The following is a 23,655-nucleotide window of genomic DNA, read 5'->3' as shown; positions in this document are numbered from 1 at the left end:
CACGTGCTGACTGATCGTGCACCAAAAAGGAATTATGTAATTGTAGTGCGTATATTAACACCCATAAAAAAAACAGGGAAATAAAAGGAAAGACTGAAATACACTTGGAAACATGGGCGTAGTTCCAGCATTTTTATTGGGAGGGGGACAAGAGGGGTCTACATTCGGAGAGTCAAGGGGCGTGGGCTATATAATAAATTTTTCTCAAAATTATCGGGGGGGGGGCAACTACCCCTCCCCCCAAACAACGCCACTGCTTGGGAATCAGAATATATAAGCCACAGATTTTATACAGTGATTCTTTTTTTTTATTAAATTCTGGCAGCCTCTAAGCCCATCCGTCTCGCCTTTATATTTAAACAAGAGCTCTTTTAGAGCTATGGCCAGTATTGGCCATAGCTATAGTAGCAAGTGGAAGTTTATCTCTGCAATTAATTTTGTAGGAGGAAAATTAATTCATAGGAATTATCGGAGATTGAAAACGATTGGGACAAAAGTACGAAAGTAAATTTTGATACAATATTTTTGAAACGAAAGCCACAGGGTTAAAGCAAAAAATAAAACAATAACTATAACAAGAAAATGAACATTTCAACAGCATAAACAAATTATAAAGGAAAACTAATCCTATAATCAAGGCCGTACAGGGGGCACTCTGTTTGAGCCCCTAGAAATTCTTGTTCGGCTCGTAAAAAAGTAGCTAAAATACATTTAAACTATTTTTAATGCGTTTTATAAAGATTTTTCTGTAACCCCCCCTCGAAAAAAATCTTGGATACTCCCTTGCCTGTAATACCCCTTAATTTTCCAACCGAATTATGCTGGGGAATATAACCTTGAGAATCTTCTCAGCTAATTAATAGCAGGACAATAATCACTGTCAATCATTCTAGCATCACATACACTTCCCTCTTCATCACATACACCCTGAGACATGACATTATCTATTAAATCTTTTAAAATATTAGACTTACAATGTGAATGAAGAACTGTTTCCGGTGGTGTCAATTGGGAGGGGAGCATGTTCAACCATTTCTATATTTTTACCCCCCTCCCTTCCCTCCCTTAGGCCTTGAAAAAATCTTTTTCGGGGGTATTTGCAATTGCAATGTATTTTTTTTTATTTTTACTGGAAAAATTGACAAAAGACAAATTTCACCCCCCTCCCCTTACATAAGAAATTAGCCCCTGAATTTTTGCAAATTTACGCCACTGGTTGTCTCCCTTTACCAATTATCATTAATCTTTTCAGTTGGTCCAAATTTTTCCTCAAGTGATCACATCGAGCCAGTAGAGACAAATTGAAAAAGGCCTACTAAAATGGAAACTTCGAGCTAATGACCCTTTTTGCCTAACGGGAATGATCGCCAGAAAATCGATCTCCCCCCCCCCACCCGTAAAACTGATAGGGCAAAAATACAATCAAGGCTCTCTTACCTGCAATTGCGGGGAGGCAAATATTTACCTATTACAGGAGTAACGCGTAATTAAGCACATTAATTCTCGAAAAAATCTGATAAATTACTACACTCTTAAAAACGTGTTTTCTTTTCACCAAAACTTAAGTTACACTTTAGGCCTATGTAATGGCCCGTCACATAGGTAAAATTTAGCATGTATGAACACCCATGAGCTGATAACTGAAGCCCCTATCATAGGCAGCGCAATAGCACTGCCTAAGTAAAGAACGATGTTCGCACAACGTATTATTTTTTTTTCCATACCATGGCACTTCGTATCGAAGGAGTTGTCGTAGAAACTTCGAAAAGGCTCGTTCGATTGAAAATTAGAATGGCTAGTGCCCTTTTTAATAGTTGATAGTGATTGGAAGGCAAATAACACCCGTTCCACGCCCACCATTTCCCCAAGCACATCCAATCAAAATTTTGAGATAGCCATTTTGTTCATCGTAGTTGATTCCCAGATAGAAATGATGTATTTGAGGAGGAGACTCCACCCATAGCCCTCAGAACAAGGGTTGTAAGTTATACCCTGGGGGCAAATAAGGTTTTGTAGAAAACTCTGTCGTAGAAACTTTAACAGGGCTTATTCTATTGGAAATTCAAAAGGCTAGTGCTACTTTTTAATAGTCGAAAGTGATTGGCAGGCGACTAACCCCCTTCTCACGCCCACATTTTCCCCAATTACATCCATTCAAAATTTTGAGATAGCCCCTTTGTTTAACGTAGTCGAAAGTTCTAGAAATTAGGTCTTTGAGGATGAAGTCCCCCCGCAGCCCTCAGGGCAAAGGTTATAAGTTATGCCATGGGGGCATATAAGGTTTTTATAGAAAGCGTTGTCGTAAAAACTTCAAAAAGGGCTCATTCGATTGGAAATTGAAATGAAAAGTGCCCTTTTTAATAGTCGAAAGTGATTGGAGGGCAACTAACACCCCTTCAGTGCCCACCATTTCCCCAAACACATCCAATCAAAATATTAAGATAGCCATTTTATTAAACGCAGTTGAAAGTTCTGGAAATTATATATTTGAGCAGGAAACTCCCCCCCCAGTATTCAGGGCAATGGATATAAGTTATGCCCTGGGGGAAAACAACGTTTTTATTGAAAGCTTTGTCTTAAAAACTTGAAAGAGGGCTTATTCTATTGGAAATTGAAAGGGCTAGTGCCCTTTTTAATAGTCGAATGTGATTAGAGGGCAACTAACCCCCCTCTCACACCCAACATTTCCCCAAACTCATACAATCAAAATTTTGGGATAGCCATTTTGTTCAACGTAGTTGAAAGTTTTGGAAATCAGGCCTTTGAGGATGACAAACACCTTAAACCCCTCAGGGTAAGGGTTGTAAGTTATGCCCTGGGGATATATAAGGTTTTTATAGAAAGTGTTTTCGTAGAAACTTCAAAAAGGGCTAATTTGATTGGAAATTCAAAGGGCTAGTGGCCTTTTTAATAGTCGAATGGGATTTGAGGGGAATTAACCCGCCTCTCACATCACCAATTTTCCCAAACAGTTCTGGAAATTATTATTTTGAGGATGACAAAGCCCCCTAACTCTTCAGGGCAATGGTTGTAAGTTATGCCCTGGGGCATACAAGTTTTTTTTTATAGAAACCGTTTTCTTAAAGACTTTAAAAAAGACTCCTTCGATTGGAAATTGAAAGGGCTAAGGAGTAGAATGGCCTTATTGAGTCCCACGAGGACCACGTGGTTTATGGTTTTCTCAGTGAGAATGAAAAAACAGGAATTTTCTCACTTGGAAAAACAGGAATTTTCTCACATTTATGGATGTTTTCATGTATGGTTATGAGTGTTGTTCGATTTATTTGATGTTTTTCTCGGATGTCAACATCAAATTATGGATGTTTTATGGTTTTTGTCAGTGAGAATGAAAAAACAGGAACTTTCTCACATTTATGGATGTCAACAGCAATTCATGTCTGTTTTATGGTTTTCTCAGTGAGAATGAAAAAGCAGGAATTTTCTCACTTGGATTTACATAATCGCAAGGGGAAATTATTTATTCACGAAGGGGGGAATTAAGAAACAAACATGGCTTCATTGTTGTTTGGTTAGCCTAACCTGAGAAATTGATTTACATAATCGCTATGGAAATTATTGATTCACGAAGGGGGGAATTAAGAAACAAACATGGCTTCATTAATCTTTAGGCCTGAGGGATTTATTTATTATTGTTGTTTTGGACAAGTGCATGCTAGGGGTGAATGTCAAGGTGTCCTGGAATAGGAAACCGGAAGTACATGCATCCTTCTCAGCCAATCAGAGAGTCGGTTATATACCCCATCTCAGCCAAACAGAGGGCTGGTTACATATGATTTCCCCGTTACATAAAAATTAACCCATGAGATTTCGTATATAACGGGCCTGCAATGTGATTAAATTATCAGAAAGTTCCAGAACACAATGGATAGAACACATGAAATTATTGATGAACTTGAAGCCTTGGCAGCCACAATTAGCAATGTAAGTTCTGTTTTAATTTTTTATTTTCAAAATAAAATTGTTTTCCGTGGTCACCCTCTACTATATTCGGGTAAACCCCCCCATCCCCCCCTATACAAACGCCACTATATGATGTTTATACTCGATAAAAAGCGTAAAATACGCTCTTTTTTCGTTACGTAAACCCCATCCTTCCTTCCCCCTCTGTTTACGACCTTAATTCTGTTTTTTGATAAATTCCGTATCTTATCTAAAAGCAACTGTCAACTTTCTGTCATTCCCTTAATATACTGTCCGCTATGGATTGACTTATAGATTTCTCGTAACGATTTAAATAGCCGATAATTACTGACACCCCTTTAAAGTACATCTGGCTTTGATAAATATACAAGAATTTGGATAGCGGCTTAACCAAAAGGTTTCTCTGAGAAAATAAGTGTGTCCCATCGAATTAAAAAAAAAACAGTTTCGAATGAAAAAAGATTATTGTTAATTAACCAGGTGGGCTTACAGTCTTGGGGTAATTCTATGTGGTATGGGATCAATGAAATGAGTTATTTCCAAAATTAATGCATAGCAATATTTTTCTTACATTTGTGACCGGTGTGGGGCGGGTGGACAATGCCTCATGTCTAACACCTCCATTGTAAGGTGAAAACAAACTGCTTCTTCGCGTGAAAAGTAAGGGGAGTGAGTTTAAGAAAAAGATACATTGCTTTATTATGCGTAAATTGAATAGCATTTTTACCATTTCGGTCGGTGGTGGGGGGAGGGGGTATTGGTCCAGGTCTTTTCTGAGGGATATTTTCCGTGGGGGTTCATGGCCGTGTGCTGTTTTTTTTCTGGGGGTGTGATAAATAAAAAAACTAGGCAGGATTTTGAACTTTTTAGTGAGTCGCATTTCTCAGATAAAAAAGTATTAAAGATCTTTCGGTGGGGGGGGGGATATTTTTCCATGCCTTTTCTCAGGGATATTTTCCGTGGGGGTTATTTTCCGTGGGCTGTTTTTCTGGGGGTGTGATAAATATACAAACTAGGCCGGCTTTTGAACGGCTCAGTGAGCCGTAATTCTTCTTTCTCAGATTCAAAAAAGGATGCAATTAGTATATTTCACGAAATTTTTTTTACGTTGTGCTTTCTTAGTGATAAATGCCTTTTCTAGACAAAATTACATGGATGATGATACTAACTTTCTTTCTGTAAAAAAGGGGCAAATTATTTCAATACTAACTTTTTCTCTTCTTTTTAAGGCAAATTGTGAAGAATGTCAATCGCCTCCACTCGCTAAGAAAGCGAAGGTTAATAATGCGGGCCCTGCGAAGGCTACTGTACGGCAATATGGTAGCTGGCCGAAGCCTCCAAAACAAGTGCAATCATCTGTACAAGAATGTAATACCGCCGGCCCGTCCACCTTCCATCATACGTTGCCTGGACCTATAAGAGCTGCCCCATCATTGATAAGTCAGGAAGTGGCCGTCCAGCATGCACTACCTGGTCCTTCGGATGCGCAGGTGCAGCCAGGATATGCAAATGTAAGCATTTTTTTCCTACCTTTCTATATAGAAATATCCATCAATTTCTTCCAACTTTTATAGGCCATTCCTACATGCAACATTTTCAAACACTGTGTAAAAGTATATCTCGGCGGGACTATTGAAAGATTTTTTCTCCCGAAAGAAAACATAATGTTCCCTCTTTTGAATCACGTCAAGTGCATGCATTCACTCTTTTGCTAAATTAGATTAGTGACGCCAAAAAGGCACTATATTCTGGTCATATTAAGGTTTTATAATTTATATTTCGATATAAACGAATGTTGAACAGTGCATCTAAAAATATTATAAAAAAAAAACGGTATATCTTAATAAGTTGTTTATCATGACACGAGAAGGCAATCTATTTAAAATCATGTTTTTTTTTCAAAATCAGATAAATTCAATTAATACGAAATTTTTTTCGGTGAAATTGTGTGAACAAAATCGAAAACAACTATGTCTGGTTTTAGATTGTAAATATCTTATATTAAGGTGGGGCCGGCGCGGGGTCCCGGTCGGGCCCGGGAAGCGCCACGGGGAAGCGCCGTGATGACCAGCTCGGGGGGGGGGGTGGTTTAATAGTGGAAATTGGGAAGGGGTGGAGTTGTTTGAACAAAATCAAATTGTCAATTCTATGTAAAGCGGCGTTTTAGATTGTAAATATCATATATTAAGTTGGATATTTGAACTTTCAGAATATCGATAGTTGAGGGGAACAGTGAATTAACCAAATGCTAATATGTGCATACTGCTACTACTACTACTACTACTACTACTACTAAGTACGTTTTTAAAAATACGTAAATAATAATCAAAATTTTAAACAGTAAGGGATGATTTGAATACTTTGAAAATAAGCTATTTTTTCATTTAAAGGCTGTCCTGGTTCCATACTCACCATCTCCCCCCTGCACGTCAGTTGGAGAAGGACAGGACATATTTGTTGGGATTTAAAATACATAGGCATCGGCTATCAAATAAGGGCCTTGTTGGTCTAGAGAAAGGCCATATAATAGGTACGTCCATGTAAGTGATTTTTTTTTAAATGGGATTAGGAGTGCAGCTTTGAATGGACCTTTCTGTGCGTCAGATTCGTAAGTCTCCGGGTTCGGCCCGACTAATATTATAAGGTTTGTCGTTGTTGTCGGTGGAGTGATTGGAAACCCTTCACCCTCAGAGTACATGAACATTTCCCCACTTCAATCGAATGAAGCGCCTTCCCATAGCCCTATTATTGAACAACTGGGGGGAAGGGGTAATATACAAGAGGGGGGTACAACTCTCCCAGACTTTCAGCCGTCCAACCACATTTTAAATAATATAGTTGTTTACACTGCGACGTTTGGAGACCCTTTTAATACACTTATGGGAGGAAAATTTGTTTTTGACCCTGTAGAAATTGTACACAAGTATGTAGATAAAATTCGTGCACTTCTGGAGAATCAAATTCAGTTGTGGGGGGGTAGGGAGTCAATTAAGGTCTCCATTGTTTTAAAAGTGTTTTATTTAAATGAGGGAAAAAGCGAGGTTTACTATCATTATGTACATTCCGAGATGCGTTTGGTTTATTCAAATTTAGAAAATTTTGAGGGAGTTTTCATGGATTGGGTAGAACAAATTATAACGCATCTTGAGAACTATAACGAAAACGGGAGTGGCTCTCTATTTCTATTTGTTTAAAATTTAATCATTAACATATTTAAAATTAATAAATATTTTATGTTAAGAGGGGTGGGGGAAAAGGAGATAGTTTTAAAATATAATCAAGATCTAGAAGGCTCTCACGGGGTCCAGCAGATTCGTTTTGAAACAGATGATAAATGTTTCAGATATGCTTTCATCATCTCAGCATTTCAGCCTCTAGCAGATGACGCTACCAAGACGAATTTAGATTACTGGGCTGTACACGGGAAGGAGGGGTCCAGTTTTCCCATTGTAGATTTTTCATGCTTAGAGGAGAAATACCCAGTGACGCTAATATCCATTGACATGTTTGAAAGGGATAATGCTCTTTTAAATATCGGCGTTACTGTGGTTCAATTTGAAACAGAATTTGACGCTGGGGCTTACATTAGAAAGAAGGGTGGGATTGCCTACGGACGGGTCTCCTCAGTTTGTTCTTCTCGAATTGTTGGACGGCTATAAGGTAAGAAGACCGGTGCCCATATCGACCTCGTGATATTTAGTAAGCTTCCTTTACTCCTTCTCCTACTGAGGGAGGGTCTGAATAGGGGAGACCGTTTCTACTGTCCGAAATGCCTCTCTAGATTCCGTAGTGATAAAAAACTACGGGATCACATGAATCATTGTAGACAACATGGATATCAGACAGTGGAAACGGTTTCAGGGGATAGGGCCATTCTTAGTTTAAAAATTTTTCAAAAGACCCTTCTCCAGTGCAACAAAATATCTTTGGATTGTGAAGCTAAGCTGGTGGAGGTGAACGATCCCCAATTTCCAAACCGTATCAAAGAACATCAGGTTATTGCAGTGTCCTACGCCCACGCGCAAAGAGACAGTTCTAACATCATGCGGTTGTTAGAAATAGTTAAAACATTGGATGAGGGACCTGAGTGCATGGTCAAGGCACTGACTAAACTGATTGGCACGGCTAATGGTGCTATTTCTCGTTTGAGAAATACGCATTATCCATTATCGTATTATCTGCAGAGGATCGTATTAAGAAATACGCGATTAAAAATCAAAAAATATGTTGGGTTTGTAAGGGGGAGTTTGTAGAGGTGGATAAGGGGACTAAAGGGAAACGTGGGGGGAGGGGGAAAGTCAGAGACCATAATCACTTGTGGCAGGAAATCTCCTCGGGCGGTAGGAATTGGAGAGGGGTTGCTTATCAGTATTGTAACTGAACGGTGATCCAGCAGTTTTTATAAAAGTTTTTAATCATAACTCCAATAATGATTCAAAATTTATTTTAAAGGCACTGGCACCTCTGCAGAGAGAGGGAGTGAGAGTAGATTGTCTATGGGTAAGTAATTCATTTATCTACAACATAATTCCCAAATCAGCTGAGAAGTTATTGCTTCTCGAGCTGAAATGACAGGCAGTGGATAATGGGCATACGTGTTGGAATAAAATCAGGTTTTTAGATTCCTTTAGTTTTTTCCCCAAGGCATTGAGTCAATTGATTCAAGTGCAAAAAAGCGAAAATTTTGATAGCTTTCCCTTGCTTAAACAGCACTTTCCAGGCAGTGAAATGTATGATCTGTTGACCTGCAAAGGTCTATACGCATACGATTATTACTGCTCTGGCGCTTGCTTAAGTGAGGAGAAACTACCTCCCATTGAAGCTTTTTACAATTCACTGACCAACAGTGAATGCACAACCGAGGAGTATGAGTTTGCCAAGAAGGTGTGGTCCAAGGGGGATTGTAAAAATGGGTGGGATTATTATAGACTGTACTTGGCCAGTGACGTTCTAGCTCTGTTGGATATACTCTGTAAGAACACAAACCAGATCCATTCAGACTTCGGGTTAAATATAGGCTCTTATTTTTTTACACCCCATTTGGTGATGGATTTGATTTTAAAAATTAGCAGGGAGGAAAGAGGCCTAATCACCGATGTAGATCAGCACCTTTTTGTAGAGCTTTCAATGAGGGGGGGGTATGTTTTTCATGGGGATCGTTTCTTATCAACCGATCCGAGTGGACAAAGCACCGGTGCAAAGTCAAATGCAGTGTTCTTGGACATGAACTCATTGTACCCCTCGGCAATGTCTCACTACTCTTTGCCGTGTGGGAACAATCAATGGCTTGAGAATCCTTATGAGGTCCCTGATATTAACAACGTCGAGGACAACGGGCTACAAGGATGATTCTTTGAAATTGACGGTCATTTGCCACGGGTGATTCATGACTCGGTCACAGAGTTTGTCTGTCCCTTTATAAATTGGCACTTGAGAAGGGGATCGCTGAGCCAATAAAATTGATCAGGGTTTGAGGTTATGGGGATGCATTGTACTACCTCCAAACAGGAACGGATTGCTTATTTGTACCTTAAAGAGACTATCGTTGTTCACTCTGTGCTTGTGCACTGGATGGTGAACAATGGCTTCAAGATCACTAAAATACATATGGCCCTACCGTACAATCAGTGACACGCTTTAAAAACATGTCTTGACTCTTGGGTTGACAAACGCTAGCTGACACACAACCAGGGGGCGACGAAAATGGACAAGATTATTCAAAATTAAGTATTAGGACCTAGGGGTGGGAGTTGACGTAATGTATATTGATGTCATAGTGTGACTGACCCTCGCGAGTTGGCAAAACTGAGTAAAAACCCTACGCGAATCTCAGCCATAAGCAGAGGGATTGACATGGTTCTTTTAAACATTTAACAGAAACCATTGGCACTAAAAAATACTCGCGGAGGAAGTATTTAAGTAATGCCCATGTCAAAGAAGCTTATGTTGTCGTTTTTGTAAAATTTTTACAAGGTGCACTGGCCACGGGAGGGGGAGGTTCAAGTTTACTATGGTGATACAGATTCTCTGCTGTTAAAGGTAAATGGGGCTGAATTGGATTTATTGGGTGATTTGCAAAATGGGGTGCACATCAGCTGGCGAATGGATTTCACCAACTGGAATCCATCTCTCTACCGCGAGCTGGTGAAACGTCAAGCCCCCAACCAACTATTAATGTTAAAATCAGAGACGGGGAGTGATTTGATATCCAGGTGGGTGTTCCCGGGTCCCAAAGTTTATTGCGTTGAAACTCATAGTGGGGATGAAAAGAAGGCGTGTAAAGGGGTGCCTACACATTTTGTAAAGAGCAATTTCAACATGAGCGTGTACAGAGACTGTGTAGAAGCCTAGTGCCTAGTGCCGAGAGCACAAGTACTTGCAATTCGCTCTCTACAGTATAGAAATTATACTGTGAGAGTGGAAAAGAATGCAATATCATGTATATCCGACAAGGTCTATGTGCTCGAGAATGGTGTGACTGTCCTACCACACGGGCACTACCGTATTTCAGACCGAGTTGAATGCATTGACTATCGCAATCAATTTGGTCTGGATAAATTAACCTAATCTGACTAACCACTAACCACCCCCAACCAGTTCATAAATTAACTAATCCCAATCACACTACCTTAACCTAACCCATCCACTCACCTGTAGCAGTCGTCGCAGTGACCGGACAACTATTGTAGTTTTTTTTCCACCGCCGCTCCCGGGGGGAGGGGGGGCCCTTCCCGCGGCCGCCCAGGGGGGGGGGCCCCGCCCGTGGCCGGCCGGCCTTCGGCCCCGCGGCCCCGGGGGGGGGGCCCCCACCTTTAAATTCATAATGTTCAACTGTGCTAGCAATTTCCAAGTGTCTGTATTTTCTGTTGTATAAAAAGTGTTGTATAGAAAAGTGTGTTTTTTTTGTTGTTTTTTTTGTACAGAAAAGTGTTTAAGTTGACAATAAGTGCTTTAAAAGATGTTGTAAAGAAAAGTGTTTTAAAGGAAAGTGTTTTTAAAGTCAAAAATTGTTGTTTTTTTACATAAATTGTTGCACAGAAAAGTGTTTTTAAAGACAATAAGTCCTTATTTATATAGTGTTATCATTGCCCTGTGTTCATGTTGAACAAATAGAGTTTTCATTTTGACCACCGTGAAATGTTGTCAACTGTCCTTGTTGAACAAGTGTTATTTTTGTCGTTGTGCAGTTCATGTTGACTGCAAATATTTGTTTTCATGCAGTGTCGAAATAAACGCTGCCATGAAATATTGCTTTTTGTTGTTCTTGAATAGATAGACCTATGGGGAAAATTACTGCTACTTATTCATTGAGCACATATGATCTACACTTAGTTTTAGTCCGACGGTTGTCAGCAGCAGCAGTATGTATTAATTTAAAACACCCTTCAGATCGTTTCTGTGTGGTCCCTCAATGTCGGGTAAAACAACACTTTTAGCTAAAATAATTATAAATTATGATAAAATGTTTTTGGAGAAGCCAAAAAAAATCTACTATTGCTATAGTATTTGGCAGGAGTCCTATGATCAAATAAAAGCTATTGCCACAACCTTACCAATACAATTCATACAGGGACTTGATGTTTTCAATAGTATTGAATCGAACTCGTGGTTGATTATTGACGATTTGGCTGAATCCATTGAACAGTTTTCACAGGAAATGCTACAACTGTTCACCGTTTGCTCCCACCATGAACACATTTCCGTTACTTTGGTTCTACACAATCTGTTTCATCAGAGCAAATGCAAGGAAACCCTTGCTTTGAATTGCTCTATTCATATCATTTATCGAGCTGTTCGTGATTCTACCTCGTTAATAACTATCAATAAGCAGATATACCCCAGAGCCCCAAAATTTCTGTTGTCAGCGTACACTCAGGTGACTAACAAGCCCTATGGTTACATTTTGCTGGATCTTAATCAGAGCACGCCCCTAGGATCTACGTGTAGTCACCGACATTTTCAACAATGAAATTACAGTATATCTTCCGGTGAACAGTAGAAAAGGCTATTAGTCGCCATTATGATACTGAAGAAACTACACGAACAACAGCATCTGTTTTCCGTTTTAATCACTTCAAAACCATTGCCTATGAAGTCTATACTCGAACTTGTCGTTGACAATTATTTCATTAATCTAATAAATTAACTTTGTTTAAATTTAAATGAGGTCAATTTTAAACTGAAATAAGGTGTTATAAAACAGACAAAGAACAATCGTTCCACTGTACGCGCATGGGATTTTAAAAACATGTGGAAAAAATTTAAAAGAACACGGCTCCTTCAAGCAGGTGGTAACTTTTTCACTCTTTTACTACCGATAATTGCAGGACTTGTAAACAGTTTTCTCTAGAGAGAGAGAATGGCAAAACCCTATAAATTGACACCATTTGAACTTGTCCTCTCGCCCGTCAAACATTTTGAAGACAATCTAAGCAAATTCATTAACGATGAGAATATTGCCGATGACAAAAAACTGCTTTTACTTCAAGATACATTGCGACGTGTGGACAAACATAAACCATATCGTGAGAGAGCCACCGTCGCCACTGATCCCCTTAAACAGGAAGCATCTCCTCAAGATTCGGCAGCACTGCAATCAAAGGAGACGGAATTGATTTCAATTGTATTGAAAATTGAAAACCTATTGCCACTCACCTATCGAGAACAGAATAAAAGAGTATTATCTTATCTCATGTTGGACACTGGCGATAAAGTTCAAGTCGATAGCGCAGGGAAACGAATTATAATTCAGGGAAAGAGTTATAATCTAGTTGATTTAATTTGTGATATGGTGACGAATCGTAAAGGACTCTTATCCTTTGACGATAATCTATACACCTTTCTGTGTGTATCAAACTTCCCCAAAAGTCTTATTGGCAATAAGCAAATTCTAAAGAAACTAAGAGAATATAGTCCTCCTCCTCCAACACCATTTAAAAAAGAAGAAGATTCAATATTTGAAGATACTATCAGCAGCAGCAATGATTTTACAACACCTGTGGCTGCTAGTCAAAAGCAAGGACGAATTGATTCGCCCACCAGTGTGCAAAAAGGGAGTGGACATTACACTACATGTCTACGCTCAAAATGGATGAAGTTTTGAAAGGTATTTATGAAAATGTTGGTAAAGCGGGGAGTTTAAGTTCTCCCAAAACGCTTTCCAAAGCTGTCTCTGGCACCATCACATTGAAAAAAGCAAAACAGTATCTAGAAAATGAATCAAGTTACACACTGCATCGAAATCACAGGCTTCGCAGTAAACAATATCGACAAACTAAAGCCTTTTCCCTCTACATTTACTGCTAACGGATCTTTAAACTTTAGACACAATTCAAGAGCGTGACACTGTGCAATACAGATATTGTCTAATGAAAATCGGTGTCTTTTGAGGCTCTCTATATGCCAATTCAACTACAGTCAAAGAGAGGTGATGGAGTTGCACGGGCCATTGAAAGTATTCTTGAACAGGATTCATATAGAAAAATTCAATCGGATCGTGTCAGTGAATTTGTTAATCCCCATGTGCAAAGGTTTCTTTTGAAATATAATACAACACTTTATCATAGTCACAGCCCGATAAAGGCTGCATTGGCTGAACGATTAATAAGAACGATTCGTCTATTAATTTCAAGATATTGTAGCCTGAAAAATACATCGACTTTTATTCATGATTTAGATAAAATCATGCAGATTTATAATCATCGACCCCATCGATCTCTGTCCAACTCAAGCCCTCGGGATGTTCACTACAATGAAAATACATTTGATACTTTTCTAAAGCAATACTCCAATGGCAATGAGAAGAAGAAAAACAAGAAGAAATTCAATGTTGGTGATACCGTTCGAATTAATAGAACCACCAATATTTTTGAAAAAGGGAATTATTTATGGAGCACTGAACTTTTTAAAGTGTCCAAAATCATGGACACTGAGCCCAAGACATATCAACAGCGAGATACCAAAGATGACAAGATTCTCGGCGGTTTTTATGAATATGAATGACAAAAAGTTAGAAACACTAGTGAAATGTATCAAATTGAAAAGATATTAAAGAGTCCTACACGCCATGGCAATAGACAGTTGCTTGTTCGCTGGCTAGGATACAAGTCAGATTTCGATTCTTGGGTCAGTGCTGAAGACATTAACAATGCCCAATGATTTCTATGTGACTTTCATGTCCAATGTTTCTGATCCTCTCTACAACGACTTGAATAGAACGAGTGATTTTTGGACGAAACTCTCCCCCACCGTCAAATACGAACACAATGGAAGGTATGAAGTGGATCTTGTCGACTGTATTCTCAAAAATACCTATGACATCCTGAGAAAGGATCGTAAATATGATATAAAAATTAAATCGTATGATTCGCCGCCACCACCAACAGGTGATCAAGAAAAAAATCAAAAAATCAATTGGATGGACTATCCATATATTGAATTACCTTACGAGGAGCTCACCTGAATGAATGATTTATGTCGTTCTATTTATAAAAGAATTTCCGCTCGTAAAAAGGAAGCTTTTCATTTCAACTATTCGAAGGAGGAGGGCCAGATCTGCATTAGTTCACCTATTGCCAGTGAAAAGGTTATTCTCAATGATAATCTGAAGGATGTTCTTGGCTTTAAGCTCAATATAATCAATGGCAAAAGTGCCGAAATCCCTAACTTAATTTTCTCTGTATACCTACCTGCTTTTTTCCAAGGCAATTTTAGAGGACCTTACTCATCATTTTTGGTAATACCATGAATTTTAAATGCCATAGGCCCATTAGATCGTTTGCTTGAACGAAAAAACCTATAAGGAGAATATTCACAACTAAAAGGTCTGGCACCTTTAATATGTTCCCGTAAACACTTCCTATTTGGAACTCTAAGAACTTAGTTAACACTAAGAACCGAATTGGGTGATCCCCTAGCAATTTCAAAAGGTTTGGCTGTGATTACATGCCATTTTCGACCCATCGTTCAACAGCAAGATTTCTAATAAAAAATTGGTATTCACTTGTCCTTATATTGACTGCTATGTTAATACTCTTGGCCCGAGACACCAGGGCAATAGAATGGACTACTACAAAGGTCGCTCGTCAATGTCTGGCTATGGTCTTGGCAGCTGGTGTGCAAAGGTATTTCGATCGATACGACCACTGGCTAGAAAATATCTTGTATCGACTGCGACAGATTTTGCATCCTCTACAGTATACGATTGGAGCTTTGGCACGGATTTTTAAAAAAGAGCTACGGAACATCTTAGGTCCAGTACACGAGCCCTTGGCGAGAGATTAAAACAGAATGGTAAAGGCTTAAAAAGGTCGAGAAACAATGCATCCCTCATCAGTCTCCATTCAGGTCGGAAATGAAAGACATCATCCCTCTTGTCAAAGAAAAGAAGGAAAAAGCGAACACGTGTTGTAAACAGAAGTCCCAGAAAGAAAATTGTTAGATCGAAACTAGATTTCTTCTCCTAAGATGTCCTACCTACCGCATAAGGATTCTCAGCCTTCAATCACCGCCTCATTGAATCTATTCAATGCTGAAAATGTCGATGTGAGTGTCAAGCATGGATATTATGAACAATTTTATCCACAACAACCCCTCTCCGATAATCTCCCCTTTCAAATTTATTCCAATGAAGACTAATTTATGGACATGTCTTCAACATTTATAGATTTGAAAATGAAAGTCCGGAAATCCGATAATACAATGCCAATTCGGGGCGATGGAATATCCTATGAAAATTGTATACTACATAATTTATTTCGTCAAATCAGTGTCTACATCAATGGCACGCTGGTGAGCACTAGCAACAATCTCTCAAATTATACAAGCTATATGCAATTCATGCTGATGACACCCAAGTCATACAAGGAATTGAGAGGCACCTCCAATGGATATGAATATATAACTAATACTGATGGTACAGATGTACTTAAAAATGCTACAACTAATGAATTACATCTAGTTGGAAAAATATATCATGAAATATTTAATATACCCCAATGGTTGCCGCCCAATGTTAAAGTGGATATAAAACTGACGCTTGCAGCATCCAATTTCATATTGAGAAAGGAACTTGTTGCCAATCCCGATGTAAGTCTCTCCCTCACCTCGGCAATACTTCATGTACGCAAACAGCAGGTTATGAGTTCTGTTGCTTTGGCAGTGGAAAAACTGAGAGCCAATGGCAACAATATTAAACTACTTGTTCCTCATACAATCACCAATCAGCGTCATATTGCAATGGGCTCACGCACCTTCACCGATTCATCCTTTATCAATGGCGAAATTCCGTCAAAATTTGCATTGGCATTTGTAAAAAGCGCCAGTGCAATAGGATCATGGACAGAATGCCCACATAAATTCGATATGTTTGGACTTTCATCTCTTGTGTGAAAAGTAAACGGTATCCCACTCTACAATCTATCTATTGATAAATCCTATATACAATTGTAAGAGTTGACCATGCAAACCCTAGATCATGACTCTCAACTATTCGAAAATGGTATAACCGAAGATATGTCTGCTAAAACCCATGGTATCATTGTATTGGATTTGTCGGGTACACAGGATATGAGTCTAGTACGTACAGGGAGTGTGTGCTTAGAGTGTACATTTACCGACCCATTGGCTGAGAGTATTGCACTAATCTCACTAAATCAATATGAAACCTATTGGGAAATCACTCCCGAAGGCAGTGTTCTACTAGACTTGGCGCCATGAACACCAGTCAAATAATCAATGTATTTAATATGGACCCCTACATGTCTCAGTACAAATCCTATTGTCTGCCCTCGGACTTTCTTGGAAAAATTCAAAGTGTCAACAATACCTTGATTATTGTTAATAGCAGTCCGTCGACTGTGCTGATGGGTCATTGGTTGTGCATCTTTCAAACAATGAAGACGATTGAATTTTTTGATCCTCTTGGACTACCCTATACATTCTACACACCTCAAATCAGCAACTATACTGAGAGCAGTGGGAAAACTATTATTAAAAATCGGAAGAGGGTACAGGATCTAACGGCTTAAAGCTGTGGCTTCCATGCACTACTATATTTTGTGTTCCGATGTCGCAGCAATACTTACAAGCAGTTTTTCCATATTTATGGTGAGACTCCACGTCTGAATGACTTTCTAGTGGAAAATATCCTCTCAGACCTATATAGTATTGATTTCAGTGCCCTAAGAGTAAAGTGCTTAAAAAATGTTTGTGAATTTGTTTATTAATAAAATGCATATGTATATATATACAACAATATATTTCAATATTCACTTTTAGATTTATACATCTTTGATGAATAGGCAAGTGTCTCGAACCACAAATGTCGATAAATCATTTGGAATCGCTGTATATTGATCTTGATTCACTGCAAAGTCAGTGTCACATTTTCTACAGTATAATATAACTTCACTCTTGTCATATCTCTTTGTATAGTCAATGATGCTATTTGCATTCATATCATGAAATTCAAGAGTTTCAATCTGTCTATTTGAAGCAATATCACATACAGTGTTTTCAAATGGTGAATCACATTCCGTCACAGCCAAATAAAAATCACTTGGTTTATAATCATAGTAGGCAGTGTCATAACAGCGATGACGTAGAAACCAGATTGTCTTATTGCTCCAACAGTTGAATCGTAGACCAGATTCCTCTTCCCGGAATAATTTAAATCCGCGACGATACCAATCTCGTAGAAATAAACTAAAATCACGTTTGGGATTCTTTCCAATCATAGCGGGGTAAGTATTCTCCCACTGATCACATTTATTATAGTAACAATTGGAGCACAGGTGCCCTCTAGGATGAGAGTCACACACCTCCTCAAGACATGAATTACATCCATTAATTTGTACTGCATAGCCTATATGTAATTTACAAGGATTACATAATTTACACTTTTCACTGTAGTCATCAATAATTGTATAATTCTCACATTGATTCCAACTGCCAAGAGTGTACATGCACAATGGACATATATAGAACATTTTTCGGTTTCCGATGTCAACTCACTCACAGCTAAAACGAAACTGATCCTCCTCGCTCCATAAATTCAATGAGAGGGAAATGGTGGGAGAGAGGAGTAGCTCTGTGACGCTACCTCTTTCGAATGATGGGGGGGAGCCATCTACATTGAATCCATTGGCAATGTTTTCAAAAGTATATCCACAATATGATTCTGCCTTGTTCCAATTAATATATCAATAAATTGACTATAAGCATTTGAATCACATTTTAAAAGGTCCATACAATAGTCCAATGGGGGAGAATCACTCCTCATTATATTGTCAATTGTTCCCTGACAAAAGAATATCCTGCGTTTAAGAGATAACTCGAGAAAATCATCATCCAAAATCAAATGTTTTTCCATAAACACTAGATTTGATCTAATTCTCTCTTTCTCAAATTTATTCATTTTTCAGTCCTTTCACTCTGACTACTGACTCTAGACTGACCCTGATTCGTTAGCCCTAACCAGAAAAGAAAGAGGACATTTTCAATTTTGAAACAACTTTATTGAATAATTACAACAACAACAATAATATAGAGCATGTACAATTAGCAATACCGTTTATTGTCTTCAATATGTTTCAATAATGCACTTAACGCACATTGAAGTCTATTCACATGTGCTATATCAACTTTTGCGGCAAAACATAATTGATCCTCCATTTTAAATTTGCTCAAAGACATCACATATCTTGCATATACTGCATCCTATTCCAGACATAGACGAGAACCTTTCGTAATTTCCACCGCAATGCTCGGTGCTCTTGCGTTATTATCATCAACGCCACTATCAACTTCTAATAGGGTAAACATTCCACTCATCGTCATCAACACAAATATATATCCAAATGACTAAAGTCAAACTGTTCTTCTTCTTCTCACTCCTTGAATTCTATTCACAGACTAATAAAACTCTAGCAAAAATCCTTTCTTTATATTCACTCCGCCGCTAATATGTAAACAAGCCCTCTGATTGGCTGAGAAGGAAACATGTGATCTAACTGTTTCCGTGAAACTCATAACATTTGGCTTGAACAACAACATCAAATACTATTTCTGGATCATCCATAAAACAGACATGAAAAACATCAAATAAATCGAACAACATACATAACCACCCATGAAAAACATCAAAAAAATGTGAGAAAGTTCCTGTTTTTCAAATTCTCACTGACAAAAACCATAAAACATCCATAATTTGATGTTGAAATCCGATAAAAACATCAAATAAATCGAACAATACACATAACCATCCATGAAAACAACCATAAATGTGAGAAAATTCATGTTTTCCATGTGAGAAAATTCCTATTTTTTCATTCTCAGTGAGAAAACCATAAACCAGACATGAATTGCTGTTGACATCCATAAATGTGACAAAGTTCCTGTTTTTTCAAATTCTCACAGACAAAAACCATAAAATATCCATAATTTGATGTTGACATCCGAGAAAAACATTAAATAAATTGAACAACACACATAACCATCCATAAAAACAACCATAAATGTGACAAAATTTCTGTTTTTCCAAGTGAGAAAATTCCTGTTTTTTCATTCTCACTGAGAAAACCATAAACCACGTGGTCCTCGTGGGACTCAATAAGGCCATTCTACTCTAAGGGCTAATGCTCTTTTTAATAGTCGAAAGTGATTGGAGGGCAACTAACCCTCCTCTCAACCCACCATTTTCCTAAACACATCCAATCAAAATTTTGAGACGGCCATTTTGTTCAACGTAGATAAAAGTTCTGAAAATTAGGTTCATAGGGATGACACCCTCCCCCCCCCCCCCAATGCCTTCAAGGTAATAGTTGTAAGGTATACCCTTTGGGAATATAAGGGTTTTTTATAGAACACGTTGTCGTAGAAACTTCAAAAAAGGCTCATTCAATCGAAAATTGAGAGGGCTAGTGCCCTTTTTAATAGGGTAGTCGAAACTGTTGGGAGGGAGACCAACATTTCACCAAACACTTCCAATCAAAAGAATTTAAAAATTCTTTTAAATGTTTTCACTTTTATAACTTTAAGAAGTTAAAAATTAATTAAGATTTTAGGGAATAAATATCAGCATATGTATATTAAACTGACAATGCACATTTTTTAACAGCCTGAAGTAATAGCCCATCGCCCATCGCCCTGGCTATCGCCCCATATTCAGTGTTGCTAAATTTTGAAGAAAACACCCTTTGCCGATCGCCCAATCTTTCAAATTGATTCCAATGTTGCCAATTTTGTCGCCTATAACCTAAAGAACTATTAAAAATACTTTAACACACTTACTTCAGAGTAGAGGAGATTCTAAGATAAGATGTATAGATAAGATAAATTGTATTTGATACAAATATAAACAACACAAATAATTAAATAAAGCCAACAGGGAGCTAAACTCGAAATGAAGGCGACCAATTATTATTACAATTAGTTTAAGTAAATAAAAAATAAAGACAAGTGAGATAAACCAAAAAAACGTCAGACCATACAAAAAGATAAGGGCACCAGATCCGACCCTAGCACGTCAAAATCTAAAAATAATGTCAAGAAACTAGTTAAAAATAAGAATCACCCAGTCATCAAAGATTAACGGTATGTTCTACTAATCTAGTTTTTAAAAGTGATGGGCTATTAATATTTTTATATTTAGTATTTAATTTTAGCTTATTTCCTATAGAAGGGATTTGGTATCTTATTAAAAATTTATATCTTTCACAATTAATCAAAGGGATTCTATACGCTCAAAAACGAGCCGACGAAGAAGCGAGTGAGCGAATAGGGTTAACAAGAATTTGTGATTCATAAAAATAACTCGCCGGAGACTGAATATCATAATCATAATGCCAGAGCGATAATTGTAATTCCCTAAGTTGATTAAGGTTTAATATTTGAAGAAATAAAAATAAAGTTTTGTTTCAGAAAGATTTTGAAGTCGTGCACAACGATGAAAGAAAGTACCAAGGATTCTTGCGGCTTTATTTTGCAATGTCTGGATGTGTTTAAAACGATTAGGAAATGTATTTAGGTAAATAATGGGACAATATCTTAGGTATGATTCTATTGAAGAATGATAAAGAATTTTAATAATTGAAAAAGGAAAAACATACTTTAATCGATGTAAACATCCTAAATTTTGCGCTAATTTTATACGGAGATGGTCAGAATGACTGCGGAAACATAAAAGCTCATCAAGAATAATCCCCAAATATCTATATGTCTTAATCCGTCTAATTCTACACCCAGAAACAACTAACTCATCAATTCCAACCTTAGCAAATCCTTGCTTAGTTCTCCCGAAAACCATAAATTCTGTCTTAGACAAATTTACAACTAGACGATTCAAAGAAAACCACTGGATAACTGAATTCATTTCAGACCCCATGTTCTCGATCAATAATGAAGGGCTTTTAGCTTCAACAGATATCACTGCATCATCTGCAAACATAAGTGCTAGGCTATCCTTATAGGATAAAAAATTAGGAGATCATTTATATATATCAAAAATAGTAATGGTCTAAGCATAGACCCCTGGGGCACTCCAATATCACCCAGGGAGTTAGGCTGAGACAGATGGCCTTAATCTAAAGCATTTATAAGTGTTATCTTAAGTGTTCACAAGTGATCTGAAACGTTTACAATTGATAAAAAGTGCTTATAACCTTTCTAAAGCATTTATAACTGTTCTTAAGCGTTTACAAGTGATCAGAAGTGTTTAAAATGATTTTGGTTGTTTCTAAGTAATCTAGAATGTTTTTAAGTGATCTCACGCTATAGATGCGCCTTTGAATTACAAGCGTTTGAAGGTGTTTAAAGCGATCTAGAGCCTTTATAAAGATTTTTTGTGTGTATAAGTGTTCGAAGGCTTTATAACTGTTCCAGAGCGTTTATAAGCTATCCAAAACGTTTGTCCAAAACCCCTATGCCTTCCCAAGGCCAGAAAAAAATTTGCACTTTACAAAAAACATAAATTTTTTCACTTTTATAACTTTAATAAGCCAAATAATATTAACATTTTGATTATTAAATATCAGTATATGTATATTAAACTGACAATGCACATTCATTTGTATTTTTTTCAGTAAAGTGCAAATTATGTTCTGGCCTTGCGAAGGCATAAGGGTTTTGAGCCGAACTTATGTTAATTTCTGCTCGTTTTGAGTTTGACTCGGTTATTTATTGTAATTTCTGTTCGTTTTGGGTTTCATTTATTTGTCGATGCTGATTTGTGGTACTTTCATGTTTGGTAGATTATTTATTTTATTTTCGCTCATGTTTTGTTTAATGGAGTTCTTTACTTTTCTTTGAAAAACTTGTTTTGTGGAAAACATCTTTTTTTATTAATCTCTGTTCGTTTTATATTGACATAGTCTTTTCAGGAGAAAAAAAATAATACTATAAATCTTTTCGTTTTTTAAGACTTTATAGTTTGGTCTGCTATTTGTATACTGGAGAAAAAATTTCACCAATTTTTAAAAACATAGACCCTTTTAAAAATCTAGACACAAATAGTAGTGTTTAATTTAGTTTCATACCTCCTCTAGTTGACCTGAAATGAAAAACTTGATACCATTCGCAAAAAAACCTGTTTACTTTCTTTGATAGCTTGGATACACTTTCGGTATTTTCATTTGGTTTAATTTTAAGAGCATAATTAGCCCCGAAAGTTTGAACATAATACCCTCAGTCGTTTTTTGGGATACTGCTGAGATGCCTTATTGGGAATTAGCATTAAGACAGTGCATTTTGATTTAATATTAAAGCAAAGTTTAGTTTTTAAACATAATGGGCCAATGGGGGGGTGGGGGTTGGAGGGTGGGCGTGGAAGAGGGATTAGTTGCCCTCCAATCACTTTCGGTTATTAAAAGGGGCATCAGCCTTTTCTATTTTCAATCAAATGTGCCCTTTTTGAAGTTCCTACGACAACTCCTTTGATACGAAGTGCCCTGGTCTAAACAACAACAACAACAAAAAATAATACATTATACCCACATCAATCTTTACTATAAAAATGCCAAGGCTTCCAATCACTTTCGACTATTAAAAAGGGCGAAAGGGACCAATCGAATGATCCCTTTTTGAAACGACAACGCTTTCGATAAACACCTTATGTGCCTCCAGGGCATAAATTACACCCCTTACCCTAAGCTCTGTTAGGGTGGCTATCATCCTCTAAGACCTAATTTCCAGAACTTTCAACTACGTCAAAAAAAACGGCTATCTCAAAATTTTTATTGGATGTGTTTGGGGAAATGGTGGTCGTGAGAGGGGCGGCAGTCGCTCTCCAATCACTTTCAACAATTAAAATGGCACTAGCCCTTTCAATTTCCAATCAAATGAGCCCTTTTGAAGTTTCTACGACAAAACTTTCAATTAAAATCTTATATGCCCCTGGGCATAGCTTACAACCCTTGCCCTGAGGCTGAGGGGGGGGGGGTGTCATTCTCAAAGACCCTCTTTCCAGAACTTTCTACTACGTTGAACAAAATGGCTTTCAAAAATCTTGATTCGATGTGTTTGGAGGAATGGTGGGCGTGAGAGGGGGGTTAGTTACCCTCCAATCACTTTCGATTATTAAAAGGTCACTAGCCCTCTCAATTTCCAATTGATTGAGCCCCTCTTGAAGTTTTACGACAACTCTATCTATAAAACCTTATGCGCCCCCAGGGCATAACTTACAACCTTTGCCCTTGGGGTTCTGGGGGGTTTGTCATC

Source organism: Artemia sp. Qi Xiang Cuo, chromosome 20 (genome assembly GCF_049724085.1).
Source record: "Artemia sp. Qi Xiang Cuo chromosome 20, ASM4972408v1, whole genome shotgun sequence".
NCBI classification, from domain to species: domain Eukaryota; kingdom Metazoa; phylum Arthropoda; class Branchiopoda; order Anostraca; family Artemiidae; genus Artemia; species Artemia sp. Qi Xiang Cuo.
Note: the sequence above shows the minus strand (reverse complement) of the source record.